Genomic DNA, 10,122 nt, shown 5'->3' with positions numbered 1-10,122 from the left:
GGGCGACAGAGCAAAACTCCATCTCAGAAAAAAAAAAAAAAAATTAGCTGGGTGTGGTGGTGAGTGCCTGTAGTGCCAGCTACTCAGAGGCTATGGTGGGAGGATTACCTGAGCTCAGTGGGTCAAGGCTACAGTGAGCCAAGATTGCACCACTGCACTCCAACCTAGGTGGCAGATCTAAATTGTCTCAAAAAAAAATTGATAAATTGGGCTTCATTGAAATTAAAAACTTTTGTATGTCAAAGACAATACCAAGAAAGTGATAAGAATGGAAGAAAATCTTTTCAAATTATGAATTGATAAAAGCCTAGTATCCGGAATATATAAAGAGCTCCTATAACTCAACAAAAAGACAAGCAACCCAATTTAAAAATGGGCAGAAGACTTGAACTGACATTTCTCCAGAGATAATATGTAAATGGTCCACAAGCACATGCAAGGATGCTCCACGTCATTAGTCATTAGGAAACACAAGTCGGAACCCCAGCGTCCATTCATCACTTACTAAAATGGCTGTAATCAAACAAATGGAAAATAGGTTCTGGCAAGGGTGTGGAGAAAGCAGAGCCCTTGTTCATTGCTGGTGGGAATTAAAAATGACATACTCCCTGCAGAAACAATTTAGAAGTTCCTTAAAAAGTTACACAGGCCGAGTGCAATGCTCATCTTTAATCCCAGTACTTTGGGAGGCCAAGGCAGGAGGATTGCTTGAACCCAGGAGTTTGAGATCAGCCTGGGCAGCATAGCAAGACCCCAACTCTAAAAAAAAATGTCAAACATAGAATTACCCTATGGCCCAATTACCATGCATAACAACTCCACTCCTAGGTATGTACTCAAAGGACTGAAAGCTAGTGTTCAAACAAGTACATGTACATGTGTGTTCATAGTAGCGCTATTCACAGTAGCCAAAAGGTGGAAACAGCCCACATGTCCCATAGTGGGAAAATGAAACAAACTGGGACATAGACATAGGATGGAAAATTATTTCAAGCATAAAATGGAATACATGCTACAATGCTGTCGAGCCTCACAAACACAATGCTAGGTGAAAAAGCCAGACACTCAAAGTCCTATATTGTGCGATTCAATGTATAAGAAATATCTGGAACAGGCAAATCATACAGATGGAATACAGATTGGTGGCTACCAAGGACAGGGTCTGGGGATGACTTTTGGCTTGATGAAAATGTTTTGGAATTAGATGGTGGTAATGGTTATATGGCATTGTGAAGGTACTAAATGCCACTGAATTGTCTGCTTTAAAATGCTTAATTTTATGTAATGTAAATTTTGCCTTGATTTTTAAAAAGTGCTGTCCAGGTGTGGTGGCTCATGCCTGCAATCCCAGCACTTTGGGAGTCCGTGACAGGAGGACAGCTTAAGGCCAGGAGTTTGAGACAAGCCTGGGAAACATAGCAAGACTCTGGTTATAAAAGAGGGGTTTGTTTGTTTTTTACCTTTTTTTTTTTTGAGACAAGGTCTTGCTCTGTTGCCTAGAGTGGAGTGCAGTAATATGAACACAGCTTATTGCAGCCTCAACATCCTGGGCTCCAGTGATCCTTCTTCCTCAGACTCCTGAGTAGCTGGGACCACAGGCACGCACCACCACACCAGGTAATTTTCTTTATTAGAGATGAGGGTCTCATTTTACTGCCCAGGCTGGCCTCAAGGGATCCTCCTGCTTCTCAAAGTGCTGGGGTTACAGGTGTGAGCCACCAGACCAAGCCAAAAAAGTTTTTAATAAAAGCTTCAGTAACAGAATTTTCATTGGAAACTCTCATCTTTCATGTGAGAATGCCTTTATTTTATACTCTACATTTTTATTTGAGACATCGTTTACAAACTGTAAAATCCGCAAATATTAAGTTTACAGCTCAATTATTTTAACATATTCTTTTTTCATTTTTTAAAATTTTATTTCCTGTAACATTGGAGGTTACAATGACTTTTTAAAGCAAATTCCAGACACTATATTTCATCCATAAATATTTCGGTGTAGACAAACATTTTATTTATATATTTATTTAATCTTATTTTATTCTTCTAGTGGCAGGGTCTTCCTCTGTCACCCAGGCTGGAGTGCAGTGGCACAGTCATAGCTCACTGCCGCCTCTAACTCTTGGGCTCAAATGATCCTCCTGCCTCAGCCTTCAGAGGAGCTGGGACTACAGGTGTGCGCCACCATGCCTGGATACTTTTTACACACGAATAGTCCTGTTGCATCACCATTACCACCCTCCAAGATAAAGGACATTTCCTCACTAGAGAAAACTTCCAGTCTCCCCAGGTGACAAATCCCCCTTGCCAAGGTAACCATATTCTGAATTTTGTCATCATTTAATAGTTTTTCCTGTTCTTAAACTTCGTTAATGAAATCACACAGCATGGATTCCTCTATGCCCACCTTTTTTCGATGACTACTGTTTTTGAGATTCATTCATGTTGTTTCCACATCAGCAACTCATCCTTCTTTTTCTGTTGTGTCTTCTTTCAGTGTTTGCATGCCGCAAAGTTTCTTCTCTCCATAGTCCTACTAATAGACATCTGGGTTGCCATCAGTGTTTAGGTCATGTGACTAAGTCTGCAACAGATATTACTGTGCAAGTCTTTTGGGGAATATACGTACTTATTTATCTTGGGTCTATGCTTGGTAGAATCTGTTGACTGTGGTGTAGGGATAAATTCAACTTTATTAGAAACTGCCAAACATGTTGCTAAAGTGGTCATGCCATTTTTCAATCCTGTGAGCAATGTAGGAGAGTGCTAGTTGCTGCACCTCTTTGCTGATACTTGGTAGTGCCATCTTTTTCATTTCGGTTATGCTATTCATGTGTCATGACCCCTTCTTGAGGTTTGCTGACTTGTAGGATTTCTTTATATACTCTGGATACATGTATTTCGATGTGTATTGCAAATATTTTCTACCAGACTGTGACTTGGTTTGTAATTTTCTTTTTTTGTTTTATTTTTCTTTCTTAGAGATGGGGTCTTGCTCTGTTCCCCAGGCTGGTTTCAAACTTCTGGCTTCAAACGTTTCTCCCACCTCAGCCTCCCAAAGTGTTGGGATGATAGTCGTGAGCCATTGCACCTGGCCAGCTTTTAATTTTCTTAGCAGTGTCTTCTGATGGGAAAAAGTTTTTAATTTTGATGAAGTCCAATTTATTTTTCTTTTTTTTTTTTTTTTTTTTGGAGACAGAGTCTGGCTCTGTCGCCCAGGCTGGAGTGCAGTGGCCGGATCTCAGCTCACTGCAAGCTCCACCTCCCGGGTTCACGCCATTCTCCTGCCTCAGCCTCCGGAGTAGCTGGGACTACAGGCGCCCGGCTAGTTTTTTGTATTTTTTAGTAGAGACGGGGTTTCACTGTGTTAGCCAGCGTGATCCACCCGTCTTGGCCTCCCAAAGTGCTGGGATTACAGGCTTGAGCCACCGCGCCCGGCCCAATTTATTTTTATATTAATATTTTGGTTTCACACATGGGGGGTCTTTTATATTCTGTTTATAAAGATTTGCCTATTGTAAGTTTACAAAGACAATTTTCAACATTTATTCTAGAAGCGTTTTGAATTTAATTTGTATATTTAGGCATAAGATCCATCTGAAATTAATTTTTGTATATGGTGTGAGGAAAAGGCCAAGTTTGAGCCAGCTGGTGGCGGTGTCACGTCTGCTGTGACTCCGTGTGTGACCCTCAGTGGGCTTTCAGTGCTGTCCACAGCCCTCTCCTGAGCACTGCCGCTACAGATGAGCATTGTAGTCTAGTAGTCAGAGCCAGCACGGGCACTCTGGAGCCTTTGCATTTCCACTTGTGTTTGGAGTCAGCCCCCTCATTTATGCAAAATGCCTGCTAAGGTTTCGAATGATCCATTGTTTTCCATGGCTCTTGGTCCTGTTCCCTGAGACATCCTTTCTTTTGCATTCATCTCCTTGGCTACACCTTAAGCAGGCTTTGAAAAGTGTTCATTCTGTCTATTTGTCATGATGTCAGGATGTCTTAAGCTATAGGACTTACATACTCAGGTTTAAGTTTTGTTTGCTTTGAGCAAGTTAGATGGATGTTTTGGCCATTATAATGTGAAAACTCCTATTTCTTTGTAGTATTTCACCAATTTGTGTGTCTATGATAATTGTAAATACATGCAATGACTGTATTTCTTTTTCCAAATATAATTCTTTATTTTATTTTATTTTTAAAAATTGAGCTAGGGCCTTACTATGTTGCCCAGGCCCAGGTCTCAAACTCCTGGGCTCAAGTGATCCACCTGCCTTGGCCTCCCAAAGTGCTGGGATTACAGGCATGAGCCACCACACCCAGCTCTACTGCTCCATTTTAATGCCAAGGAATAAGTGTTCTGGCAGCACAAACTGGTCCATGCGAGGTAACGCGGATACATTCAGGTTCAGCCAACAACGTTTTGCATTTTTATGCTTCTTTTCCTGCCAGCCCTAAGGAAGTCAGTGTTGCCTGAATGCTTTAATAAAACATATCCCTGTTTAGATGTATGCAACTGAGCCAGGTGCAGTGGTTCAAGTCTGCAATCCCAGCACTTTGTGAGGCTGAGGTAGGAGGATTGCTTGAGGCCAGGAGTTTGAGACCAGTCTGGACAACATAGTGAGATCCCATCCCTACAAAAAAGGAAATAAAATAAAATAATTAGGCAGGCATTGAGGTGCATACCTGTAGTCCCAGCTACTTGGGAGGCTGAGGCAGGAGGATGGTTTGAGCTCAGGAGGTCTAGGCTTCAATGAGCCATAATCACACCACTGCATTCCAGCCTGTAACAGAGCAAGACCCTGTCTCAAAGAAAAAAAGGTATGTAACCAGAGCAGGACCCTGTCTCAAGGAAAAAAGAAAAAAAAGGTATGTAACTGAAAAATAAGTTTTTAAAAGGTCTTTTATATATATTGTATTTGAGCAACTTTCTCAGACTTTCTTGGCTTAGTGGCCTTTTGACATTGTGAACATCCTGTTCTCCAGTTCAGACTGGTGACAGTTTTACAAGTACAGATCTTAGATTCTTATATCTTCTCCTGACATCCTCAATGTGCCACCACTCTCTCTGAGGTAACACTTCCTAAATGTCATCGCCACCTTTTTGGGTGTGTTAGACTGTTGAGGGACAGCACCCCGAGGGTACTTAGAGTCACTGTCATCCAGCAGAGGATGTCTACCGGGAACTTTCTTAATTCTTCCCAGGACTTAGCACAGAATGCCTTAGCACAGGTGCCAACAGCCACACCCCGAGCCGCTCTTTATTCCAAGCCATGTCTTGCTTGATTTTCTCTTTGTCCCTAGGCTTTATTTTATTTTCAGAATATTTTGCTAGCTAGAAAGACTTGAGAACAGACTCAGTTTAATTTTCCAACCCAGAAAACCGCAGCCCCTGTCTTACAGGGGTCAGTAAACTACAGACGAGGAGTCAGATCCACTCCATTGCTTGGTTCTGTGTTGTCTGTGAACTTAGGATGGTTTTTACACTTTTGTTTTTAAAATATTATTTTATATTTTGAGACACAGTCTCAGGCTAGGGCGCAGTGCATTGACCATAGCTCACTGCAGCCTCAAACTCCCAGGCTCAGGCAATCCTCCTACTTCAGCCTCCTGAGCAGCTGGGACTATAGGCGTGTGCCACGATACTCAGCTAATTTTTGTATTTTTTGTAGAGACGGAGGTCTCACTATGTTGCCCAGGCTGGTCTCAAACTCCTGGGCTCAAGTTATCCTCCTGCTTCAGTCTCCCAAAGTGCTGGGGTTACAGGTGAGCCAGTGCACCCAGCCTACACTTTTAAATAGTTGGGGGAAAAAAAAACCCAAAAGAGGAATATTTCATAAAACATAAAAATTATTTAAAACTCAAAATTCAGTGTCCCTATATTTTTCTTCAAGCACATACATGCCCGTTTATTTACATATTGTCTCTGGCTGTTTCCATTCCACAACAGCAGAGTAGAGCAGTGGCTGCAGAGCTGAGACGGCCTGCAGAGCCTACAGTGTCTACTTTTTGGTCCCTTATGGAGTTTGTTCACTCCTTCTTCACTGTGTGTCCTCTACGGTTGTTTGAAAATTGGCGTCTTCTCTTTCGTGTTCCTCTCTTTTCTGTAGTGCCTTTTCCTCAGCCAGAACCGCCACTTGGCTTTCGTCATTCAGCCTGGAAGTCATCTTGTGAAGTCTCTCAAGTTCATTAAACATATTTTGTACTTTCCATGTCTCCGTCAGCAACAGTTTATGCCACTTCATCCCCCAAGCCACCATCTTCCCAACCTCCTATATCAGTTTTCCCTTCATTTTTCCAGATCCTACTGTGAGTGCTGCTAGCCACCAGCTTCCAAAACCAAGGCCACGTTTTTGATATTTTAGAGAAGCCTCTAATTCCTAGATGCCATTTCTGTATCATTTATCTATTGCCACAAGAATGCTGCATTAGTGAGCAGCCCTGATTCACCCTGCAATGGGCCTTTACTGAGCTCAGGCAGCTGTGGGTTGGTGATGTAACCTGTGGGTTCTTCTGGTTGGGCTGAGCTTCTCCCATCGGGCTGCTGGCTGGCCTGGGATAGCCTGAGCTGAGGGGCTGGACTCTGCCCCATGCAACTGTCTCCATTCAGCAGGCTGGCCTGGCTGTGCCCCTCGGCAATGGTGAAGATTCAAGAGAGTGAGAAACAAGCACTTTTCCAAGCCCCTGCTTAAATCCCGTTGACCAAAACGTGTCTATGGCAAAATTCAGATCCAAGGATTGGTGAAATGCAACACCACACCTTGAGGAACCACAAGATATATGGCAGAGGGCACCCGTGTGGGAAAGGCAGAGAAGGGGACCCACTAGTGCAGTTCATTTCCCCTGCACTCCTATTTTACTACTCAGTGTACAAACATTTTAAATAGCGTAACTCCATTTTCTTCTTTAACCTCTTATATTTTTGTTCTGTCTTCTATACATTATATTGGCATGAATGCTGCTTTAAATCCAGTAACCCTTGACCACATTTTTCACTAGTCTTTCATTTTTAACCACAACCAGGAAAGGGTTAACCCAAGGCCCAAATTCAGTTCACCCAAAACCAGGACCACCCACCCACCTCCCAGTAAGAGCCCTTGTTCTCCAGCTCTGTCTCAGAAATGTCTGCATCCTCCTCATCTCCGCCAGGGCATGTGAGCAGGCAGGTGTCTTAGTCCATTTGTGTTGCTGTAAAGGAATACCTGAAGCTGGGTAGTTTCTAGAAAAGAGGTTTTTTTGTCGCAGGGTTCTGTAGGCTATACAGGAAGCATGGTGCTGGCGTCTGCTTCAGGGCCTCAGGCTGCTTCCACTCATGCAGAAGGGGAAGGGACCACATGTCCAGAAGAGAGGAGAGTTCCCAGGCTCCTTTTAACAACAGCTCTGTCTGTTGGAAGCTAATAGAACTCACTCCCCCCACCTCCACAGCACTAATCTATTCATGAGGGATGCACTCCCCAGGACCCAAATGCCTCCCATTAGGCCCACCTCCAACATTTGGAGTTGAATTGTAACATGGGATTTGGAGGGGACAAACATCCCAACTATAGCAGCAGGGCAGGCAAATGGTGCCTGCATGTCGACCTATGATCTGTAGGCCCAGGTCATATCCATGCTTCAAGGTACCCTCATTCCAGGAAAGCTTTCTCAAATTCAGCTCTGCCCTCTCTCCCTTCTGAGACACTGAATGCCATTTTATATGTCTGGTGTCTGTCCATCTCTCTTTGTTTGGGGCACAGAATTGGATTCATTCTAATTCTCAGATCAAAAAAATTTACTCTTCTTTGGTTCCTGCACGGTGCTCTTTTAGTGTTTGCTTGCTTATAATAATATAGACACCAATCCAACAGGGAAACTAGAACACTGACAACATATCTGCTTCTGTGACCCTGCCCCATCTGGCCTTCCACCTCTCCTCCTCTGAGGGAACTTCTTTTTTTTTTTTTTTTTTTGAGATGGAGTTTCGCTCTTGTTGCCCAGGCTGGAGTACAATGGCACGGTCTCCAGCTCACCACAACCTCCGCCTCGCGGGTTCTAGTGATTCTCTTGCCTCAGCCTCCCAAGTAGCTGGGATGACAGGCATGTGTCACCACACCTGGCTAATTTTGTATTTTTAGTAGAGACGGGGTTTCTCCATGTTGGTCAGGGTGGTCTCGAACTCCCAGCCTCAGGTGATCCACCTCCTTGGCCTCCCAAAGTGCTGAGATTTCAGGTGTGAGCCACCGCGCCGCCCGGCCTCTGAGGGAGCTTCTTACCATGCTTCTTTGACAGACAAGTCATGGTAAGTATATCCATGGATTCCCAGGCCTTTGCAGAGAATCTGTTGCCCTCAGGAACAACAGCCCACAGATTGGAAAGCTCCAACCTTGATCACAGAAGCAGTAGACTTCACCCTCTCTAATGAGGACCAGCTTTTATATTTTCCTAACACTCTGAGACGGACACTAGGAATAGCCATGCCCTTTCTATGAGACATGTGTAGCCTTGTCTTGGTTGAATTAGTAAAAAAAAGCCATCCATACATAATGTAGCACAGGGTTCCAGGATGCATACGTGAACCACAGGCCACAAGACTTGGTTTACAGTGCCCCAGTCAAGGCCAGGAAACCAAACGTAACTGAAAAGTAGCCCTCATATTTATTTGGATCACTTAGATGATATTACATGATATGCAATTCCACAACAACACATATTCCCTCTTCCATTTTCCCTCTTCTCCCATTCTCCCACACCCAACAAATCTTTGAACACATACATACAAAAACAAAAAACAAAAACCAGCTGGGCGCTGTGGCTCACGCCTGTAATCCCAACACTTTGGGAGGCTGAGATGGGCGGATCACCTGAGGTCGGGAGTTTGAGACCACCCTGACCAACATGGAGAAACCCCATCTCTACCAAAAATACAAAATTAGCCAGGTATGGTGGCACACGCCTGTAATCCCAGCTACTTGGGAGGCTGAGGCAGGAGAATCACTTGAATCTGGGAGGCAGAGTTTGCGGTGAGCCAAGATAGCACCACTGCATTGCACTCCAGCCTGGGCAATGAGAGTGAAACTCCATCTAAAAAAAAATAAAAAACAAACAAAAAACCGACCAAGCACAGTGGCTCATGCCTGTAATCTCACCACTTTAAGAGGCCAAGGCAGGTGGATCACCTGAGGTCAGGAGTTCAAGACCAGCCTGGCCAACATGGTGAAACCCCATCTCTACTAAAAATATAAAAATTAGCCAGGCATGGTGGCACACACCTGTAGTCTCTGCTACTTGGGAGGTGGAGGTTGCAGTGAGCCAAAATTGCACCACTGCACTCCAGCCTGGGCGACAGAGTGAGACCCTGTCTCAAAACAACAATAACAACAACAAAACAAACAAACAAAGCCTCTATGTGACTTTCAACTCCCTAGACTGTTCTGTCCTGATTTGACTCTTCATGGAACACTCTCTTACTTTGACATCTTTTATTTGTTTTAACTTTTATAATTGTTTCTTTTTGATATAAATATTCAGGAAACTAAACATAGGGTTGGGGTTAGGGCTAGGGGTTAGGCTTAGGGTTAGTGTTCCTTCAATATGTGGTGGGGATCCTCCCCAGGGAGACCTGGGCTCCTTCCCATCTGTGGTTGGGACTTCATTCATAGGTCATTGGAGTTACTCCCTGTCTGTGGTCAAGGCTTCCTCCCCTACCCTCCACAAGTGCTGAGGTTTTCTCCCTGAGTGGGCAAAGCTTCTCCCTACGTGTGGTGGGGCTCCTTCCTCTGAGTGGTCAGGGTTCCTCTCTATGTGTGGTGAGACTCCTCCCTATGTGTGGTGAGGACTCCTACCTCTGTGGTGGGATTCCTCCCTATGTGTGGTCAGTGCTCCTTCCGGTTTGTGGTGGAGCTCCTCCCTATGTGTGGTGGGGCTCCTCCCTATGTGTGGTGGGACTCCTCCCTATGTGTGGTTAGGGTTCCTCCCTATGTGTGGTGGGACTCCTCCCTATGTGTGGTCAGAACTCCTCCCTATGTGTAATGGGGCTCTTCCCTATGTGTGATGGGGCTCCTCCCTATCTATAGTGGAGCTCCTCCCTATGTGTGGTCAGGACTCCTCCCTATGTATGGTGGGACTCATCCCTATGTGTTGTCAGGGCTCCTC

At 44.4% G+C, this 10,122-nt stretch overlaps 1 protein-coding gene across 1 annotated transcript in view; it reads left to right on the top strand.

Moving 5' to 3' along the window:
* PRSS38 (protease, serine, 38) overlaps nt 1-10,122 on the top strand; it is a 45,430-nt gene that overhangs the window by 34,194 nt on the left and 1,114 nt on the right. The window lies entirely within an intron of this gene.

Source organism: Colobus angolensis, unplaced genomic scaffold (assembly GCF_000951035.1).
Source record: "Colobus angolensis palliatus isolate OR3802 unplaced genomic scaffold, Cang.pa_1.0 Scaffold511, whole genome shotgun sequence".
Lineage (NCBI taxonomy): Eukaryota > Metazoa > Chordata > Mammalia > Primates > Cercopithecidae > Colobus > Colobus angolensis.
Note: the sequence above shows the minus strand (reverse complement) of the source record. Positions and strands in the feature narration are given on the sequence as shown.